Source organism: Bos indicus x Bos taurus, chromosome 7 (genome assembly GCF_003369695.1).
Source record: "Bos indicus x Bos taurus breed Angus x Brahman F1 hybrid chromosome 7, Bos_hybrid_MaternalHap_v2.0, whole genome shotgun sequence".
Taxonomy (NCBI): Eukaryota; Metazoa; Chordata; class Mammalia; order Artiodactyla; family Bovidae; genus Bos; species Bos indicus x Bos taurus.
Window position 1 is genome coordinate 55922760 of NC_040082.1, and position 22915 is coordinate 55945674.

Sequence of the window (22915 nt, forward strand, 5' to 3'; positions counted from 1 at the left end):
GCTTCTTGACCTCCATACAGATTTCTCAGGAGGCAGGTAAGGTGGTCTGGTATTCCCATGTATTTAAGAATTTTCCACAGTTTGTTGTGATCCACACAGTCAAAGGCTTTGGCATAGTCAATAAAGCAGAAGTAGATGTTTTTTGGAACTCTCTTGCTTTCTCAATGATCCATTGGATGTTGGCAATTTGATCTCTGGTTCCTCTGCCTTTTCTAAATCCAGCTTGGACATCTGGAAGTTCTCTGTTCATGTACTGTTGAAGCCTGGCTTGGAGAATTCTGTGCATTACTTTGCTAGCATGTGAGATGAGTGCAATCATGCTAGCATGTGAGATGAGTAGTTTGAGCATTCTTTGGCATTGCTTTTCTTTGGAAATGGAATGAAAATTGAGCTTTTCCAGTCCTGTGGCCACTGCTGAGTTTTCCAAATTTGCTGGCACATCGAGTCCAGCACTTTCATAGCATCATCTTTTAGGATTTGAAATAGTTCAACTGGAATTCCATCACCTCCACTAGCTTTGTTTGTAGTGATGCTTCCCAAGGCCCACTTGACTTCACATTCCAGGATGTCTGGCTCTAGGTGAATGATCACACCATTGTGATTATCTGGGTTGTGAAGATCTTTTTTGTATAGTTCTGTGTATTCTTGCCACCCCTTCTTAATATCTTCTCCTTCTGTTAGTTCAATACCATTTCTGTCCTTTATTGTCCCTGACATTGATTCCACATAAAAGTGATATTTGTCTTTCTCTGGCTTATTTCACTTGGTTTGATAATCTCTAGGTCCAGCCATGTTGCTGCAAATGGCATTATTTCATTCTTTTCTATAGCAGAGTATTATTCCATTGTATGTATATATACCACATCTTCTTTATCTATTCATCTGTGAATGGACATTTAGATTTCTTTCATGTCTTACTACTGTAAATAATGCTGCCATGAACATGGGGGTGCATGTATCTTTACAAATTAGTTTTCATCTTTTCTGGATATATGCCCAGGAGGGGGATTGCAAGATCATATGGCAGCTCTAGTTTTAGTTTTTTTAAGGAACCCCTATACTCTTCTCCTTAGTGGCTGCACCAGTTCACATTCCCAGCAACAAGTTAGGAGGGTTCACTTTTCTCCACTCCCTGTCCAGCGTTTATTTTTTATAGACTTTTGATGATGGCCATTCTGACCTACCTCTGATAACTTATTAAGAGAACTGGAAATATAATTGTTTCATGTAAAAATCTCTTTATTTTAAAATTAAAATTTTGAACACTGTTGAGAAGCTAAATAAAATGTATCTTTGAGCCAGCTACAGTCCATGGGCCTACCAATGGGTAAACCCTTGCTTCCCTAGGCCTCTCTGGTAGGTACACTTCAGACCTATCATTTCCACATGGAAATGGTAAAATTTAGGAATAGGGCCTTGAATTTTGGAGGAAAACAGGAAGCTTCTGCCCGCTTAGTTCTGGACTGCTTTACCAATCTAGGAGTAGTGAATAGAATCCATCCTTTGACCTAGCCTACCTGGGTTGATCAAGTTGAACATTAGGACTTGAGGCCAAAATCTCAGTATGGTGGGAGTGTTTGTTTTCCAAACTAATTTTCTTGTTCTCTGTTGGTGAATTTCCACCACAGTCCTCTGGAATAGTGGATCCAGAATCAGTAGTTCAAGATCCCATGCCCTGGCCATATTTCTTTCCTTTAATTATCTGTAAGTAATCATGTTAAACTTCTCCAAAGCCTCCTTTGTATGTGTGTGGATGAGGCAAGTAAGCAAAAATGAGATACAACATATCCTGATAATCCCCATGAGTCAAATGAATAATACAGTCCACTTCACTGACTCTGTATAAACACATCAAAAATTTTGTAAGACCCCTCTGTTGCTTACTATTAATATTAAATGTGTGGTAATCTTATTTAACAAAAAAAAAATCTATTTATTTTACACCTCTGGTATTTCAGGGATCAAGCATTCTTGTAAATAATTAGAATCCAATAGGACCAATTGTTCATTATAGAGAGGTCAAAATATTTTATACAGCCTTTGACTCCAAAGACTTCTCATGTAATTAACGAATGCCGTATTTTGGCATTTGGTCTATCTTACTTTCTCAGTACTTGGTTAATAAGTTTTTAATTGAAAATCATCTCAATGAGTGAAACTATAATACGTTAGCTGAACCCACCAAATACTCTGATACCTATCATTAATAGTGGAAGAAGTCACAGACTCCATTGCGTTCTTTATTGAGTACACATGTGCAGTTCTATATACTAATATGGGTAAAAGACTAATTGATCCACTTCTTTGGAAAGCACTCAACAAACAGACCATCAGGAAAAATCTTTGAGCAAGATCAGCTACATCAGTGAAGTAAATGCAGTCATTCTTCCTGTTGTCGGAACCTGTTTCCCTTATAGTGGAAAGAGAGGGTGAGGCAGGTTCTTCTCCTAAAAATAACTTTTCTCACTCTGTCAGACACTCAAGTAGTCTGGACTCTGGACTCCAGTGTCTGGGTTGGAGTCCTAGCTCTACCATTCACTGGCTGAGTGCCACTGGATAAGCCCTTCTTTAGACATCAGTTTTCTTATCTATTAAATGGAAATGATAATGTGACCAATCCCACTGTGAGTGTAAGAATTAAATAAGATAACATGTGCTTGGAACCGTATTTGTTATGTAATAAGCAACCCAAAAATGTTAACTAATAATATTCCAAAACTAAAGTAAACACAGGTCTATATTAAGAGGCCACTGGCCCATTAAGAAGGAGACCTATGTTTTCTTCCTAGCTCACAGCCAGCTAGCTCTGACCTTGAGTAAGTTGGTGAGGCCCCTGATTCTGCATCTGTAAGTAATGAGTGGGTTGGACTGGTATTGTTGATTCTCAACAACTACTAACTCATAACTTGCCAGAGGTGAGATTTGAGTGCTTCTGGCAATGCTGAAGAGTGTGAGTGAGTAAGTGAAAGTCACTTCAGTTCAGTTCTGTTCAGTTGCTCAGTTGTGTCCAACTCCTTGCGACCCCATGAATCACAGCACACCAGGCCTCCCTGTACACCACCATCTCCCGGAGTTCACTCAGACTCACATCCATTGAGTCAGTGATACCATCCAGCCATCTCATCCTCTGTCGTCCCCTTCTCCTCCTGCCCCCAATCCTTCCCAGCATCAGAGTCTTTTCCAATGAGTCAACTCTTCGCATGAGGGGGCCAAAGTACTGGAGTTTCAGCTTTAGCATCATTCCTTCCAAAGAAATCCTAGGGCTGGTCTCCTTTAGAATGGACTGGTTGGATCTCCTTGCAGTCCAAGGGACTCTCAAGAGTCTTCTCCAACACCACAGTTCAAAAGCATCAATTCTTCGGTGCTCAGATTTCTTCACAGTCCAACTCTTGCATCCATACATGACCACTGGAAAAACCATAGCCTTGACTAGACGGACCTTTGTTGGCAAAGTAATGTCTCTGCTTTTCTATATGCTATCTAGGTTGGTCATACCTTTTCTTCCAAGGAGTAAGCATCTTTTAATTTCATGGCTGCAGTCATCATCTGCAGTGATTTTGGAGCCCCCCAAAATAAAGTCTGACACTGTTTCCACTGTCTCCCCATCTATTTCCCATGAAGTGATGGGACCAGATGCCATGATCTTCATTTTCTGAATGCTGAGCTTTAAGCCAACTTTTTCACTCTCCTCTTTCACTCTGAGACCCCATGGACTGTAGCCTGACAAGATCCTCTCTCCATAGAATTCTCCAGGCAAGAATACTGGAGTGGGTTGCCATGCCCTTCTCCAGGGGATCTTCCCAACCCAGGGATCGAACCCAGGTCTCCTACATTGCAGGCAGATTCTTTACCATCTGAGCCACCAGGGAAGCTGAAGAGTGAATCTCTATTTAAATTAAATAAACTGTACCCCTAGGATGTGGATTAAAATGAGTAGATCCATCCCATTGCCTAGGATGAAGAATCTAAAAGTCAAAAATTACAGATAATATAATACCTTTTGTGTTTCAATAGAGGGAAACATTTTGCTAGGTAGGAAAAGTGTGGGAGAAACACTTGGGCCATTCTCTCCCTTCTCCCCTTCTTCCTCCTCCTCCTCTTTCTCCCCAACTTCTTTCCCCTCCTCCCCCTGCCAGCAGTTAAGTTAGTCGGGGCCTGAGGCTCAGCATTTTCTCTCTAGGGAGCAGCCTCACCTCCACATACATGTGCTGAGGGGTCTGCCTGACAAGAGGCTGGCAACTGTCTCCCTCCACCCTCACTGAGTGGAGGGCCTCTTTCATTCAGAGAAAAAAGTGTTAGTGGTTGCAGGTCCATGCTCTGTTCCAGCTCAGCTCCATCAGTAAAAACTGGCATTTTAACCTCGGACTATCTCATTTCCAGTGATATATTTCTCAGTGAGTTCTGAACTCCAAGAAGGAAGTGGGCTATTAGTTATGTGGCCCCCAAAGTCCTAATAAATATATTGGGATCTATTTGAATTAGTTAGAAGAAAAATGTTCAAGCTCAATGTGCCTTATTTATACGACGATGCAATTCCCTAGCCAGGCCAGACCACAAGGATCCAAAATTTTCAAGGACCTATAAACAGGCTTTCCTGGTTAAAGGTACAAGCCTTCAGACTTCAGCTGCCCGGCCACTATCTTCTGAGCCAAACCTCCCTGGTTGAGGACTTTTTCCTTGGAATGTAACTGCCTCCACAGTTCCACCCAGCCTCTAAAAGGTTCTCTGTTCCAGCTCTGAAATCCTGAGGAACTATCCATCTTGTTTTTATTTAAACATTGTAGCCCAGAAATAATTTGCAGAATGAAAGGGAGTCTTATGTCAGCTCTGCTTAGGCAGTAGCACATGGCTACTTGCGTACTCTCTGCTCTCTTTTCTATACTTCCTATACACCACTAATGAGGAAAAAGTTCTCTCCTTGACTGCACATGCTAGAGTTTGTTTGAACATTGCAAAGTATTCCAGCAACTGAAGCAACTGCACACTTTATTGACAGTGTGACTGTATTTTGTATCCTTTCACTCTTTCTGTTCGTCTTTGCAAGTGAGTCGTAATAGATTTGAAGTTTTTTCTGATAAGGAATCTATTAAGCTGTACAGATAATAAAAGTAAAACCAGCTTTTGTTTCCCTATGAGAAAAATTAATGTCTAGCCTTCCATTGCATATACTAGCCATGCCTAATAAACCAGAGGGATGTGTTTTACCCGGGATAATGCACTGGGCTGTGAAATTTAGGTTCCGTCTGGCTCAGGAATCTGGGAGCAATGAAGATATATATCTTTGAACCGCAGCTGATGGGCTCTGCCAGGCATCCATTGATTCACAAATGGTTTCTTTTCTGGATTGTAAAAAGACCCGATAAGCCATTTCCTCTAATTATCACAGCTCTTCAGGCAAAGCTGGGACGGCTCCTGTATTGATCCACTCCACTCTCAGCCCTCACTCCGGCCCTAGGCAAGACAGTTTCCTTTAAAACATTTCAAAACATGCCAAATCATTCTGGTGAAATCCAGAGAAGTGCAATTCTTTCCCCTGGATTTTTATTTTTCATAACCCTCAGGTTTTTGCTTTAGCTATGCAAAATGAGGATTGTTAGATGTGGAAAGTTGGAGAAATAGGTGTCTATCTCCCATGTCATTGAATTTTAAAACAGGGAGATCACCGTGTACTTTGAGAATTATGGACTCCTGAGAACACCAGATAAAGTGGCAGGTGAGACAAATAGGAATAATGTCTGAGTACATAAATATGTCATTTGTGTTGCTTTATATTTAAAGGGTATTCCTACATTTACCCTAAAATATAAAAAATAATAAATTACTGAAGATAGATCCTAATTCTAAAATAGTTTCTCCTGCTGAAGCTGGATTGATATTGTCTTTTAAGGTGTGTGCTGCTGAGCAGAATGTTGCCAGAACAGCCATGTGTAGGCTGAATCAAGGTCTAACCAAACAGTTTCCAAGGTAGAGAGAGGAGAGGGAAGCCCCAGCCCATCTTCCAGGTGCTCTGGCACCCAGAGCCCCTCAAGGGACTTAGTGACAGAAGACCAGTGACCTGGAGGGTAAATTCCAGAATATTTTTAATCTTTTTTTTAAATTAATATTTATAAAGGTTAAATACAACAAATACTGACACACCCACCACTCAAAATGAGCAATGTTTTTGCCATAGTTACTTCAAGATCACTTTTTATTTAAGGAAATAAACACACACATGTTACACAGAAAGTTGACACCTCTTCTGAAGATGCTAAACATATTTACCTTGTTCCAATCTCAGAAGCAACTCTCATCCTAAATATAGAGTCTGTCTAACCCATGCTTTTCAACTTTTACTGCGCATATGTCTCCGTATATCCAGAAATGATGTATAGCATTACCATGCTCACCATTTTTTTCATTTAAATGAATGGCATCGAAATGTAACTTGCTTCTTCTCATCCAGCAGTGTTTTTTGGATCTGTCCATGTTGACATATGAAGATATTCCTAATTTATTTTAGTTGTTGCACAACATTCCATCTTTATCGATATATCACAATTTATTAATCCCCATCCTTTTACAGATGAACAGTTGAGTCGATTCCAACTTTTTGTTATTAAAAACATTACTGCAAAGAACATTCTTTGGCCTGTCTCCCTGTTGCACATGTGTAAAAGTTTCACTAGGATATAAACCCAGAAGTGGAATGGAGGGTAATAGGCTACAGGCATGTTAACTAAATATCGCCAAATCACTCTCCAAAGTATTTATACCAGTTGGCACCCCTACCACTGATTATGAGTTCCCTTTTCCCCCACTAACACTTGATGTTAGCAAACTTCTTATATTCTGCCAATTTTATGATTATGAAATATCATCTGGTTATTTTCATTCCCTGAATACCAGTAAGTTTGGGCATCTCTTTATATGCTTGTTGGCTATTTGGATTTCTTCTGTGAAATTTCTGCTTATATCTTCCGCCTATTAATCTCTATGGTTGTTTGTCTTTATCTTAATGATTTGTAGGCGTTTCTTAACTAAGTTGCTGACTGATCCTTTTTGCATCCAGAAGCTCTGCCACACTTTGACAGTTAATTCAGAGTTGGAGATTCACATCTCAGCCTTTTGTGGAGCATCAAAGATTAATGCAAAGAATTTGTGTGATAGTTATCATAAGAAGTTTCTTGGTCTGGGCATGAGATACTCAGGTGAATCAATAAATGATGAGGCACAGAGTAGAACCTAGTTTGTTGAAAAGGCTTTGAGAGATAATTCTATTATCATCTCAGGAGTATACAGTTATAACCTAACTAGAAGAGATTTCTCAGAAAATGATCAGAATTTTAACGTTGCCTCTCCAATTATTTCTAATGCTCTGCGAATTGTTCAAGCCTGATATTCTATTTTTGACATTTATGTTGGTAGCTTTTACTTTAAGGGCACGGAGGCTACCCGTTGACCTGGCACAGTGACTGCTGTACATGGTGTTCCACTGAAATTTGCTGCTGCAGAATGAGAATGCCAGATTTCCCTCAGCAATGTCTTCATTAAAATTGTTTGATGCAGTTTCAGAAGTATCATTTTACAAAAGCTGTATTTTTAGGAATTCTCTGCAATCTTTTTTAATTGGTAGGAGGGGTCTTTCTACTTAAAATTGTAGGAAAACAACAGCAATTACACTTAACAGATACTTATTAAATAAATAGATAGGACCCACCCATATTCCTGAATAGTGGAGGAAGGTTTTGAAGGTGAAAGTAGAAAGGAGAATGGGGAACTTCCGTTAGGAGCTGCTCCGGTACTACGGACAGAAAGCTTTCCAAGCAGATTTTGGGGGAAGTTAAAGATAGTTGCGACTCCACTGAAGGAAAAACCCAGATGACTGCCATCTACTGAATATGGTAGAGTCACTGAACAGCAGTAAAGAGACCAGAAACAGACACATAAAATATAGGGAGTGATAATTGGGAAAAGTGATAAAATAGAAAGATGAATGCTGGCTGCACTTTCTCACCCAAAACAGGGAAGAAATGGTTCAAAATAAAGTGGGTTCCTTCAGATATGCCTACAGCCCTAAATCTTTCCCCATTCCCAAGGATCTAGGGGAATCACTGAACTACTCATGGAAACTTATACCAGCTGGGCCTCCAACTTAAATATTGCAGAGAATATACATACTTACATGCGGAGAAGGCAATGGCAACCCACTCCAGTACTCTTTCCTGGAAAATCCCATGGATGGAGGAGCCTGGTGGGCTGCAGTCCATGGGGTTGCTAAGAGTCAGACACGACTGAGCAACTTCACTTTCACTTTTCACTTTCATGCATTGGAGAAGGAAATGGCAACCCACTCCAGTGTTCTTGCCGGGAGAATCCCAGGGACGGGGGAGCCTGGTGGGCTGCCGTCTATGGGGTCGCACAGAGTCGGACATGACTGAAGTGACTTAGCAGCAGCAGCAGCAGCATACTTACATGGTTTAGGTAAATAACTAGGATCCACACAGAACCTACTCACCTGTTTTGGATTTAATACTAGGCCTAAATCAATGTCTTCATGTTCAGGAATGGATAAACAGTGTAGAATCTATTTTTAAAAAAGCATTCTGCAAATTCAGTAAACACTGAAATCAAGAAATAGAGAAAGAACACCCATCTGAAAAAAAAAAATACTACATCAAAGCAAAAATAAAGTCTATATAACATCTGCTTTGTACTCCACAATAAAATACAGTAAAACATAATCTTTGAGACCAAGAAGAAAAACTAGATGAAAATCTGAAACTAAGGAAGAAAGGGAACTAGGTAGGTAGTGAAAAACTATGAAGAAACTATTACCATAACTAAAAGTTTTAGTTAAATCATAATCAGTAAAGAATAGAATTACTTCTGTAGAAAACTGAATTCGTCATGTAAAAGAAAAGATTGAATCACTCTCCCACATTTAAAAGACAAATGAAAAGGGGAGAGAAGTATATGAAAATTGAAATAAAAGTTAGACACAATAGAAAACTACTGAAGATCTGAATTTGCAGGTCAAAAGTGTTTGTCTTGTAGCAAGCAAAATTGTTAAAGTGAATTCAGCACTTACACTTGTCCTGGTTAAATAAGTGAATTTCAAAAGTAAAGATAATTTTTCCTACAAAGGATCAGAGAAGGTTGAGTTCTACGGAGGAAGAAGGATTACTTGTAAAGGAAAAAAAATCAGTTTGCACTCAGAGGCCTTCTATACAATATTAAAAATGAAATAATAAGAAAAACCAAAATGAAGTAATATATGTAATAAATTAAAATAATAAACAAGTGCACAAGCTTCTGAAGAAAAAATTCCTAAGAACCAGAAAACATGAATCAAACCAAAGAGCTTAATAATGAGTAAGTTATGTTAATAAAGGTTATTAATGAAAATTAATGCTGTTTCAATACAGAACTGTTCATGCAATTATCTTAAACACTATTACAAAATAGCATGAGAATTTAATAATTCTTAAAGAGGAAAATATATAATACTGCTGCTGCTGCTGCTAAGTCGCTTCAGTCGTGTCCGACTCTGTGAGACCCCATAGATGGCAGCCCACCAGGCTCCCCCATCCCTGGGATTCTCCAGGCAAGAACACTAGAGTGGGTTGCCACGGCCTTCTCCATATATAATACTAGGAAAATAATAATTAATAATAAATTTTGTGTCAAAAGTCCAGAATATACAAAGAATTTAAAGAAGGATGTTGAAGTGGTTAGAGAAATGACTAGATTTCTGAATTTTTTGAAGAAATACAACACAATAAGATTTCATTCATAATGTTGATAACCACACTTTAAAAAATTTTTAAAGAATAACGATACCATTTGCGCATCATGAATGGACCTAGAGATCATCATACTAAGTAAGGTAAGTCAGAAAAAAGACAAATACCGGGTGATACCACTTAAATGTGTAATCTTAAATATGACACAGATGAACTTATCTACAAAAGAGAAACAGACTCACAGGCACAGAGAACAACCACGGGGAGGGAAAGTGGGGAAGGGATAAATTAGGAGTTTGGGATTAACATATTCATACTATCATACACAGAATAAATACCCAACAAGGACCTACTGTGTAGCACAGGGAACTGTACTTAATATTTTTAATAACCTATAAAAGTAAAGAATCTTAAAATATATATGTGTTATATGTGTGTGTGTATACATACATAGACACATTACTGAACCACTCTTCTATATACCGGAAACTTAACACAACATTGTAGATCAACTATATTTCAATTAAAAAAAAAAAAAAAAGAATAACAACTAGGAAAATTTAAATCAAGATGCATGCCATTCAAGTTATAGAAAGGAAAAATAACATACATCATACTTCCTCTCCATCCTTATCATGGGCCAGTCCCAAAGCTTACTGTGAAGTGAAGTGAAGTTGCTCAGTTCTGTCCGACTCTTTGCGACCCCATGGACAGTAGCCTACCAGGCTCCGCCGTCCATGGGATTTTCCAGGCAAGAATACTGGAGTGGGCTGCCATTTCCTTCTCCAGGGGATCTTCACAACCCAGGGATTGAACCCAGGTCTCCTGCATTGCAGACAGATGCTTTACCGTCTGAGCCACCAGGGAAGCCCAAAGCTTAATGCAGCTGAGTGTTAAGCCACACTTAATAGTAGTAGTTTGGGTTAACAACATTTTCATAAGAAGATTTACAACAAATTAATGTCACGCTAGATACATGCCATAGGAAGTCACTAGCAAGCTATAATTTGGATTAAGAAAAACATTATGGTCTTGACAAGTGAACAAGTAAACACAATATAAGTAGTAAACTATCCCTAGTGTTCTTTTCTGAATTGAGATGAATTTAAGGCTTACAAATTTCCTTGGCTTGCACTAATATTTCAATGAGTTTATATTCCGTCTTGTGTTAACTTGTCAAATTTCTGGCTTTGAATTTTATTTATCCAGAATTTTGTATTAATGAAACTACCTCATCAGTTTCATAGGCTTAAATTTCATTTAGGTATTAGGTCATAATAATTCCAGAAGGGATAATATGTGAACACTCAATTTGAATGAATTTTAACATCCTAGATTAATGAAGACTCATATAAGGGGAAAATAATTTCATAAATAGAGAAAACACAAAACCCAAAGGCATGAGTAGATGGAAAGTTAATTTTGGTATCACTGCTAAATTTATAATCTATGTTGGCATTTCCATATAAGATCCTACAAAGATGGAGTCTAAGAGGCAGAGCTAAAGTTGAGAAAGATCTAAACAGTATATACTTCTTGTATTGGGGAGTGTGAGGACTTCAAATGTCACCTCTTCACCAAAAACCTACATTGTCAGGCCAGTGTAGAGCAACAGTCTCCTTTTGTCACATAACAACACCATCTTTCTCTCCCCGTATAGAACACAAAACATTTTTTTTTTTTTTACATTTAGAGAAATAAGAAACTTACAAGGTAAACTCATGTTTTAAAGTCTATTTTTTTTTAACTTGTTCCAGGCATAAAAGAAGACATGCTTGATAAATAGTGTAGCTGAAAATGGTAATAAATTTATTGATAATTATATAGAAGGAATGCATTTTAACTTTTGAATTAATTTCAATGTAATGGTTTGTTCTTTCAACAATGATCGTATCTTTGACCTACGACCTCATTGACTGTAATAGTGATTTTAGCCTGCTGAAATATGTCAGGCACTTGTGACCATTACTGGCCTTTTCTTTCTTACAGTTTATAATTTTCTGTAATTGCTACCATTAGTAAACATTACTCAAGTTAATGACTAACTGTCTTTTACATTAGAACCATAAATCTGCTAATCATTAATATATTGGCTAATCATTATTTCTTGGACATTAACCCAGTTAGTCAAGAATCTTGAGTGTCAAGTTCGGACCATGCTGCTTCTATTCTTTGCGTGGTAATGATTGTGAAGAGGAGGGAATAATGAGTTGAAGTCAGTTCCTGACACATAGTAGAAGATTAAACACTAGCTGACTGTCTGGGATTAGTGTTTATTGGGCATCTACTATGTGCCAAGCAGTGCTAAGTACTTTACATCATTGTCACAGTCAATCTCCCCAGGCTTTGTGTGTGTATTCCTATCCCCTGTTTTCTAATAAAGAAGTGAAGTTTTGGAGAAATTAACACACTTGCCAACATCTTGGCTGCATTACTAAAATCTGATTCTGATTTGTTCAACTCTAAATCACAGCTCTTTCTACCACATTCCTCATACCTAAATATATGTATCACTGAAAATTACAAACTACGTGATATACAGGTTTGAAAAAAATTCTTACAATCTCAGTTCAGTCATGAGCAATAATGGAATGATCTACAGTTCACTCATTTCTTTAAAGTAAAATTATTTCTAGTGAAAAATAATGCAAGTTTATATTACAGTGGATGCAAGTCTATATTACATCAACAGAATCATAGAAGCCAAGGGTCTGAAGGGTCTTAAATTGTATCAGGTCTAATCATAGTTGGAGATTTATGTCCATTTCTCTGATTAGGATGTTGAACACTTTTAACACATCAAGTCGTAAACTCTCTAGGATTTCTCTTTGCTGAAGACAGAGAAACTGTGGGTAGAGTAAGTTGCCAGGGAATCAGTGGCAAGAAAGGAAGACAAATTGAGTGAGAAATGGAGAAGTAAATTTGAGTACTTCAATTTCCATCTCCAGATCTGAAGACCAGTAGTAATAAATATACAGGTGATGCTGTACTAAATGAAATTTGAGGTCCCTTTGGACCATGAACTTCTGTGTTGATACTGAAGGCTTTTTCAGAATGTTGGTGATGATCTGTTGATGAAAAACAGACAACATAAAACCTCATAAAGCTGAGAGGGTAGGGGAAGTTACATTTAAAGACTCACATTGATGGTGTATATTCAACTGGGAGGGCAGTGGATTTGTACCCAGTTGGATTTGGGGGGCCATGGTAGGCTGCATAGTGGCCTCCCAAATATTTCTATGCCTTATGTGCAGAACCTATGAATGTTACCTTAAACAGCAAAAGGAACAATGCATGTGTGAATAAGTTTAGGATTTTGAGATAGGAAGTTATCCTGAATTAGCCTGGTGAATCCAGAGTAAACACAATGTCTGTGTAAGAGGTACACTATAGGAGTTAGTGTCAGAGAAGAGATGGTGTGAGGAGGGATGCAAAGATTGAAGTGATATGTTTTGAAGATGGAGGTGGTGGTGGTTTAGTCGCTAAATTGTGTCCAACTCTTGCTACCCCATGGCTTGTAGCCTGCCAGGCTCCTCTGTCCATGGGATTCTCCAGGCAAGAATACTGGAGTGGGTTGCCATTTCCTTCTCCAGGGGATCTTCCTGACCCAGGAATTGAACCCAGGTCTCCTGCATTGCAGCCAGATTCCTTACTGACTGAGCTACATGGGAATACAAATGCAGGAATCTAGGTGGCTGCTAGAAGCTGAAGAAGGCAAGGAAAGAGATTCTTTCTTTTCTTGAAGCCTCCAGAAGGAGCCAGCCCTGAAGCCACTTTGACTTGAGCCCAGAGAAACAGATTTTGAACTTCTAACCTCCAGAACTATAAGAGAACAAAGTGACATTGTTTTTAGACACTAGTTTTGTGGTTCTTTGTTAGAGCGGCAATAGAAATATGATAGTGACTCACTAGGCAGGACTGAAATCCCCACCTGAGCACTTTTTCTTCAAAAGAACACTTCAGACAAAAATGACTTTAAAAGACAAGTCATACCATTAACATGAAACACTTGTACCTGAAGGATTCGTATTGTGAGTAAGTCATAGAAATGTTTTCCTGACACTTTTCAGTAACATGGTTGGCTCCAGGCTGTCTATGGCCTGTTGGTCCACTCATATGGACAATAGGGCTGCTCTTTACGTTAGACCTCTCCCCTGACATCTCAACTCATATTTGATTACCTGCTCAGCATCTTCCTTTGTATGTCCTTCCATAACCCAGTGTCAACAAACCAATCATATCTCATCATCTTCCTGGGAAAATATACAGTCAGTGTCCTAAGATTATTTCTGATTCTATGGAGTTTGCTTATAAAATCCATACCTCTATCCTCTGGTGCTCTTTCTTTCCCTTTTGATTAATAGCATATCGTCACTCAGATAGCATACTGTCACTCAGACCCAAAACAGAGTTTCACCTTTGGCAACTCCTTCTGGGTTCCTCTCTCATTTACTTAATTACCAAGAACTGTGGTATCTGTCCCCGGCCTTCTACTCCCACTGTTCTGTTCAAGTCAATGTCTCTGCAACCTTACTGCAAAGAGAATGGTTTCCTAATGATTTCAGATTTCAGTCTTCAATGCTTAACTCCATATTCCCAGATAAATATTTCTGAATTCTGCCATTCCAGATAAGTATTTCTAATCCTGTCATTCCACTGTTTTTCTTTGCCCACCATTGCAAGTGAAAAAGCTCTTCAAGGTCTCCTCCCTCTTTTCATTTTGTTTTTCTTCTCTTCTTCTTCTATCCTTACTCTCCATTGTAATGTAGGATACCTGCTGTTCTCCACAAAATTGTTTCCCTACCTGTGTGTCATACTCTGTTCTTTGCCTAAAATGTTCTCCTTTCTGGAGCCCCATGCCTGCATGCTGAAATATTGCCCATGTAACATAAGGTTAAAGGGTATGGTAGTTGTAAAATATGCCCACAAATTCTTTAATAGTTCTCTGTACAAGAGGGGGAGTCTAATACCCTTCCTCTTGAATGTGGGTTAAACCAAGTGACTTGCTTCTCATGAATAGAGTATGGTGGAAGTGACACTGTGCGACTTTTTATATGTAATAAAAAGCATTGCAGGCTCTTCTCTCTCTCTCTTACCTTCCCCCCCAACACACACACACACTTTCAGTGGGGAAGCTAGCTGCCATGTTGTGAGGACATGCTATGAAGTACGTCTATATGAAGGCCATGGACTGAGGCTTGCTACCCTCTGAGTAAGCCATCATCCAGCCCCAGCAGATACCTTGACTGCAAATTTATGAAAGACCCTGAGCCAGAAGCATCCAGCTAAGCCTCAATTCCTATTGTTGTTGTTCAGTCTCTCAATCATGTCCGACTCTTTGCGTCCCCATGAACTGCATCACTCCAGACTTCCCTGTCCTTCACCATCTCCTGGATCTTGCTCAAACTCATGTCCATTGAGTTAGTGATACCATCCAATCATCTTGTCCTCTGTTGTCCCCTTCTCCTCCTGCCTTAAATCTTTCCCAGCATTAGGGTCTTTTCTAATAAGTTGGCTCTTCGCATCAGGTGGCCAAAGTATTGGAGCTTTAGCATCAGACCTTCTAATGAATATTTAGGATTTATTTCCTTTATGATTGACTGGTTTGATTTCCTTGCAAGTCCAAGGGACTCTCAAGAGTCTTCTCCAACATCACAGCTCAAAAACATCAGTTCTTCAGAGTTCAGCCTTCTTTATGGTCCAACTCTCACATCCACACATGACTACTGGAAAAACCATAGCTTTGACTAGACAGATCTTTGTTGGCAAAGTAAAGTTTCTGCTTTTCAATATGCTGTCTAGGTTTGTCATAGCTTTTCTTCCAAGAAGCAAACATCTTTTAATTTCGTGGCTACAGTCACCATCTGCAATGGTTTTGGAGTCCAAGAAAATAAAGTTTGTCACTGTTCCCATTGTTTTCCCATCTATTTGCCATGAAGTGATGGGACTGGATGCCATGGTCCTAGTGTTTTGAATGTTGAGTTTTAAGCCAGCTTTTTCACTCTTCTCTTTCACCTTCATCAAGAGGCTATTTATTTCCTCTCCACTTTATGCCATAAGGGTGATGTCATCTGCATATCTGAGGTTATTGATATTTCTGCCAGCAATCTGGTTTCCAGCTTGTGCTTCATTCATTTATGTATTTCGCATGATGTATTCTGCATATGAGTTAAATAAGCAGGGTGACAATATATAGCTTTGACATACTCCTTTCCCAATTTTGAACCAGTCTTTTGTTCCATTAATTCCTATAGTTCTAACCCATACAAACTGTGAAAGAAAAAATGTTGTTTAAAGTCACTAAGGTTTAGGATAACTTGTTATGCAGCAAGATAATTAATAAAATAGTCAATCATTCTTTATTTTTATTTCAACAAAAATTTCTTGAATGCCTTCAATGGTTGAATTTGGACCTAGAGACTGGGAGTGCAGGGGTAAGCCTACAAATGTGGTCTCTGCTCTTATGCTCATTATGCTCTGTCAGGGGAAACACATTAAACAAGTAAATACCCTAGTATTTTTCTAATTACCATTATGATAAGGTATATAGGTTTGAAGACAATTGGACTATGATACCATTAACAGATCTGATCTAGCAGAATGGAGACGATTTCTAAGCACTAAGGAATTAAGAGTCTGCACTGATAGTCCCTCCTTCATGGATCACAGCCTTATCATGGGGAAGGGGCTTGCTTAACTCAATGAAACTATGAGCCGTGCCATGTAGTGCCACCCAAGACAGACATGTCATAGTGAAGAGTTCTGACAAAACATGGTCCACTGGAAAAGGAAATGGCAACCCACTCCAGTATTTTGCCTGGAGAACCCCATGATCTATATGAAACACCAAAATAATATGACACTGGAAGATAAGCCTCCTAGGTCAGAAGGTATCCAGCTAATTGGGAGGAGCAGCGGGCAATTACTAACAACTCTAATAAGAATGAAGCAGCTGGATCAAAACAGGAATGATGGTCAGCTCTGAATGTGTCTGGTGGTGAAAGTAAAGCCCAATGCTGTAAAGAACAGTACTGCCTAGGAACCTGGAATGTTAGGTCCAAATTGGATGTAGTCAAACAGGAGATGGTAAGAGTGAACATCAATATTTTAGGAATCAGTGAACTAAAATGGACTGGAATGGGTGAATTTAATTCAGGTGACCATTATATCTACTATGGGGCAAGAATTCCTTAGAAGAAGTAGAGTACCCTCATAGTCAACAAAAGAATCTGAAATGCAGTACTTGGGTGCCACCTTGAAAAAGACAGAATGATCTTGGTTCATTTCCAAGGCAAACCATTCAGCATCACAGTAATCCAAGTCTATGCCCTGACCTCTGATTCCACAGAAGTTGTCCTGTTCTATGAAAACCCACAGTACCTTCTAAAACTGACATAAAAAAAGATGTTCTTTAAATTATAAGAGATTGGAATTCAAAAATAGGAAATAAAGAGATACCCTGAATAACGGGCAAGTGTGGCCTTGAAGTACAAAATGAAGCAAGGCAAAGGTTAACAGAGTTTTGTCAAGAGAACATGCTGATCATAGTGAATACCCTTTTCCAACAACCCAAGAGACGATTCTACACATGGCCATCATTAGATGGTCAACACTGAAATCAGATTGATTATGTTTTTTGTGGCCAAAGGTGGAGAAGTTCTATATAGTCAGTAAAAGCAAAACCTGGAGCTGACTGTGGCTCAGGTTGTGAGCTCATTATTGCAAAATTCAGGCTTAAATTGAAGAAAGTAGGGAAGACCCGTAGGCCATTCAGGTATGAGCTAAATCAAATCATTTATGATTATAAACTGGAGGTAACAAATAGATACAAGGGATTAATCTTATAGACAGAGTGCCTGAAGAACTGGATGGAGGTTCATAACATTGTACAGGAGGTGGTGACCAAAATCATCCCAGAGAGAAAAAAATATAAGAAGGCAAAGCAGTTGCCTGAGGAGGCTTAACAAATACCTGAGGAAAGAAGAGAAGTGAAAGACAAGGGAGAAAGAGAAAGGTATACCCAACTGAATGCAGAGTTCCAGAGAATAGCAAGGAGAGATAAGAAGCCCTTCTTAAATAAAAAAATGCAAAGAAATAGAAGAAAACAATAGAATGGGAAAGACTAGAGATCTCTTCAATAAAACTGGAGATATCATGGGACTATTTTGTGCAAGGATGGGTACGATAAAGGACAGAAATGATAAGGGCCTAACAGAAGCAGAAGAAATGAAGAAGAGGTGGCAAGAATACACAGAAGAACTGTACAAAAAAGGTCTTAATGACCCAGATAACCATGATGATGTGGTCACTCATCTAGAGCAGGACATCCTGGAGTGTGAAGTCAAGTGAGTCTTAAGAAGCATTACTATGAACAAAGCTAGTGGAAATGATGGAATTCCAGCTGAGTTATTTAGAATCCTAAAAGATAATGTTTTTAAGTTCTGTACTCAATGTGTCAGAAAATTTGGAAAACTCAGCTGTGGCCACAGGACTGGAAAAGGTGTTTTCATTCCAATCCCAAAGAAAGGCAGTGCCAAAGAATGTTCCAACTATGGTACAATTGTGTTCATTTCACATGTTAACAAGATTATGCTCAAAATCCTTCAAGCTAGGCTTCAGCAGTACTTGAACTGAGAACTTCTAGATGTACACGCTGGATTTAGAAAAGGCAGAGGAACCAGAGATCAAATTGCCAACATTTGTTGGATCATGGAGAAAACAAGAGAATTCCAGAAAAACATCTGCTTCTGCTTCATTGAATATGCTAAAGCCTTTAACTGTGTGGGTCATAACAGACTGTGGGAAAATTCTTAAAGAAACGGGAATACCAGACTACCTTACCTGTCTCCTGAGAAACCAGTATGTGGGTCAAAAAGCAACAGTTAGAACTGGACATGGAACAATAGACTGCTTCAAAATTGGGGAAGGAGTATGACAAAGCTGAATATTGTCACCCTGTTTAATGTACATGCCTGAAGAACTATGGACAGAGGTTCCTAACACTGTATAGGAGGCAGTGATCAAACCATTCCCAAGAAAAAGAAATGCAAAAAGGCAAAATGGTTGTCTGAGGAGGTCTTACAAGTAGCTGAGCAAAGAAGAGAAGTGAAAGGCAAAGGAGGAAAGGAAAGATATACCCATCTGAATGCAGAGTTCCAAAGAATAGCAAGAAGAGATAAGAAAGCCTCCCTAAGTCAAAAATATGCAGAGGTTGATCATGGAAAATGACAGGCTGCATGAAACACAAGCTGGAATCAAGATTGCAGGCAGAAATATCAATAATCTCAGATATGCAGACGATGCTACTCTAATGGCCAAAAGTGAAGAGGAACTGAAGAGCCTCTTGATGAGGGTCAAAGAGGAGAGTAAAAAAAGTTGACTTAAAACTCAACATTCAACAAACTAAAATTACAGCATCTGGTCCCATCACTTCATGACAAATAGAAGGGTGAAAAGTGGAAGCAATGACAGATTTTCTTTTCTTGGGCTCCAAAATCACTGCTGATAGTGACTGCAGTCATTAAAATATGCTTGCCCCTTGGAAGGAAAGCTATGACAAACCTAGCCAGCATATTAAAAAGCAGAGACACTGCAAAAAAAAAAAAAAAAGAGAGAGAGAGAGACAGCACTTAGCCAACAAAGGACCATATAATCAAAGCTATGGTTTTTCTAATAGTCATGTGTGGGTGTGACAGTTGGACCATAAGTCTGAGCACTAAAGAATTGATGCTTTTGAACTAAAGTGTTGGAGAAGACTCTTGAGAGTCCCTTGGACTGAAAGGAGATCAAACCAGTCAGTCCTGTAGGAAATCAACCCTAAATATTCATTGGAAGGACTGATGCTAAAACTGAAGCTCCAGTGCTTTGGCCACCTAATGTGAAAAGCTGACTCACTGGAAAAGATCCTAGGGCTGGGAAAGATTGAAGGCAAAAGAAGGGGCACCAGAAGATGAGATGATTTGATAGTGTCACAAACTCAATGGACATGAATTTGAGAAAATTCCAGAGATAGTGAAGGACAGAGGAGCCTAGGGTGCCAGAGTCTGTGGGGTTGCAAAGAGTCCGGACACTACTTAGTGACTGAACAGCAGCAACAACAATAAATTGATAGTCCAGAGCTTTAAAGAGGACTTTGGGCAGCAGTTCCCTTGTGGCTCAGCTGGTAAAGAATCTGCCTGCAATGCAGGAGACCTGGGTTTGATCCCTGGGTTGGGAAGATCCCCCTGGGTTTGATCCCTGGGTTGGAAGACTGTATGGTCCATGGAATCCCAAAGAGTTGGACACGACTGAGCGACTTTCACTTTCACTTCACTTGGGCAGCAGTAGAGTCCAAGGTTAGGACTTGATTTGAATAGAGTCTCTGGTTCTTACTAATTACATAACTTTCTTACCTCTCTGACTTTCTTACTTTTCAATGTCCTCATCTAAAGAAGTCTAGTAATAGTACCTCTCATACTCTTTGAATGGAATAAATGAGCTAAGGCATATGAAGTAACTATGGTAGTGCCTGGCATATTGTATATGACCAACAGAAATTAGCTGCTGAGTTCTATTTTGAGTGTCTCTGTCTGGCCCATTGTTTTTTTCTAAATCAATGGAATCAGCCCGTAACTCTTAAGTCTTAGCTTTATCTCTCTATGAAGTAGAATTAAGAATCCTGCTTTATTAACCTTGAGCTCTAAGCAACCACCCTCTCAGGACCTAAATGTAAACTTACAAACCAAATTGACACCTGAGTTTGAGGCTTTTAGGGTGGTAGAAACAGAAGGGGACCTATGAAGTCCTCAGGGAAACTCTGGTGTCACACAGGCTCAGGTTCAAACCTACATAATCAAACAACACAAATTATTTACATCTGGACTTTTACTATTTGCTCAATTTCTAGTCTTACACAACTTAAACTTCTAACATGGCAGAAGCTTTCCATTAATATCTAACTAAAGGCTTTTTACTGTCATCATTACATTTTCCTCTAAGTACTTTTTAAAATGCTTGTCATACAGCCAAATGTAATAGGGCACAGAAAGATAAGGAATTGGTTGCAAACACTTTGGCTTATACAAACAAAGTAATACTCTACAGGGATATATCTTCAGGTAAGATTAAATCTCAGAACTGCCCAGATTTAAGGTTTGAGTCAGGACCATACACATAATATGGTGGTGAACTGTCTGTCTCCTAACATATGATCAAAAAGTGCCTGTAAAATATTCTGAACTGATGGTGGGTGTATGTGACTGAGGCATAAAAGTGAAACATTCACACACAGAGCAATAAATGATGGTGAAAATATTGGTCATCATATCCTTGTGCAGATCAAGTGTTTGATTTCAGTTGAGCTTATACCTCCTTTCCCACGTCTTCCCCCATCACTCAACAATGCCTGTGTTACAATTTAGACAAGTATATGGCATCACCAACTCAAAGGACATGAGTTTGAGTAAACTGCAGGAGTTGGTGATGGACAGGGAGGCCTGGCTTGCTGCAGTCCACGGGGTTGCAAAGAGTTGGACATGACTGAGCTACTGAACTTATCAGAAAAGTATTAAGTGAAGGAAAATAGAATTCTAGTTAAAACTCTGTCCTGCTAATGTGCTAATTTTTTTTTAACTCACTAATATGGTTTGCTGGTTTCTCTTCCCATCACCTCTTTTATTGCCAAACAGATTTTGTGTTGAATAGTAAATCCTGCCTAATACACGATCTGAAATAATTATTCTAGATGAAATAGGGAAACACCAATATTTTTCTGTCAAAACAACTCCCAGATGAACATTCATGACTTATACTGCTACAGCATATACAACAGGCTTTTCTAGGCATTTTTTGGCACCACAGAGAGTTGATGATAATGATGCAGAGACTGTTAGATGCACCAAAGTGTTAGCTGAAATGAACCACACCACGAAAATTGGCATGCAAAATGAACATATTTTGTTAGCTTACTCACTTTAAAGAGAGCTGACATTCTCTTTAAGAAATTAGATATTTCCTTTATCAGAAGGAATTAGAGGTTATGTGAGGCAGAACCTGTGTCAGGCAGAATTAGAGGTTGTCAGTTAAAGGAGCCAGTCTACTGCCATCATACTGCATAGCTTTACGTGCATGGGTACACTCAAAGAAGCAGTGAGAGTGGTTCCAGAATTATGGATTGTTGTGCAGTCACTAAGTCACGTCCAACTGGCTGTGACCCCATGGACTGCAGCACTCCAGGCTCTTCTATCCTCACAGACTCTCCCAGTCTGTTCAAATTCATATCCATTGAGTCAGTGACACTATCCAACCATCTCATCCTCTGTCATGGCTCAATCTTCTTCTCCTGCCTTCAGTCTTTCCCAGAATCAGCGTCTTTTCCAGTGAATCAGCTCTTTGCATCAGGTGGCCAAATTATTGGAACTTCAGTTTCAGCGTCAGTCCTTCCAATGAATATGTTGAGTTGATTTCCTATAGGATTGACTAGTTTGATCTCCTTTTGGTCCAAGGGACTCTCAAGAGTCTTCTCCAATACTACAATAAAGTGTCAATTCTTTGGCACTCAGCTTTCTTTATGGTCCAACTCTCACATCCGTACATGACTATTGGAAAAACCATGGATTTGACTATGTGGCCCTTTGTCAGCAAAGTGCTGTCTCTGCTTTTTAATATGCTGTCTAGATTTATCATAGCTTTACTTCTAAGGAGCAAGCGGTTTTTAATTTAATGGCTGCAGTCACTATCAGCAGTGATTTTGAAGCCCAAGAAAAGAAAATCTGTCACTGCTTCCACTTTTTACCCTTCTATTGGCCATGAAGTGATGGGACCAGATGCCATTATCTTAGTTTTCTGAATGTTGAGTATTAAGCCAGCTGTTTTACTCTCCTCTTTGACCCTCATCAAGAGGCTCTTTAGTTCCTCTTCACTTTCGGCCATTAGAGCAGCAGCATCTGCATGTCTGAAGTTGTTAATATTTCTTCCAGAAATCTTGATTCCAGCTTGTAATTCATCCAGCCTGGCATTTTGCATGATGTACTCTGCATATAAGTTAAATAAACAGAGTGACCATATACAGCTTTGTTGTACTCCTTTCCCAATTGGCTTTACAAATAGCTGAAGAAAGAAGAGAAAGGAAAAACAATGGAGAAAGGGAAAGAATGCAGAGTTCCAGAGAATAACAAGGCGAGATAAGAAGGCCTTCTTAAATAAACAATGCA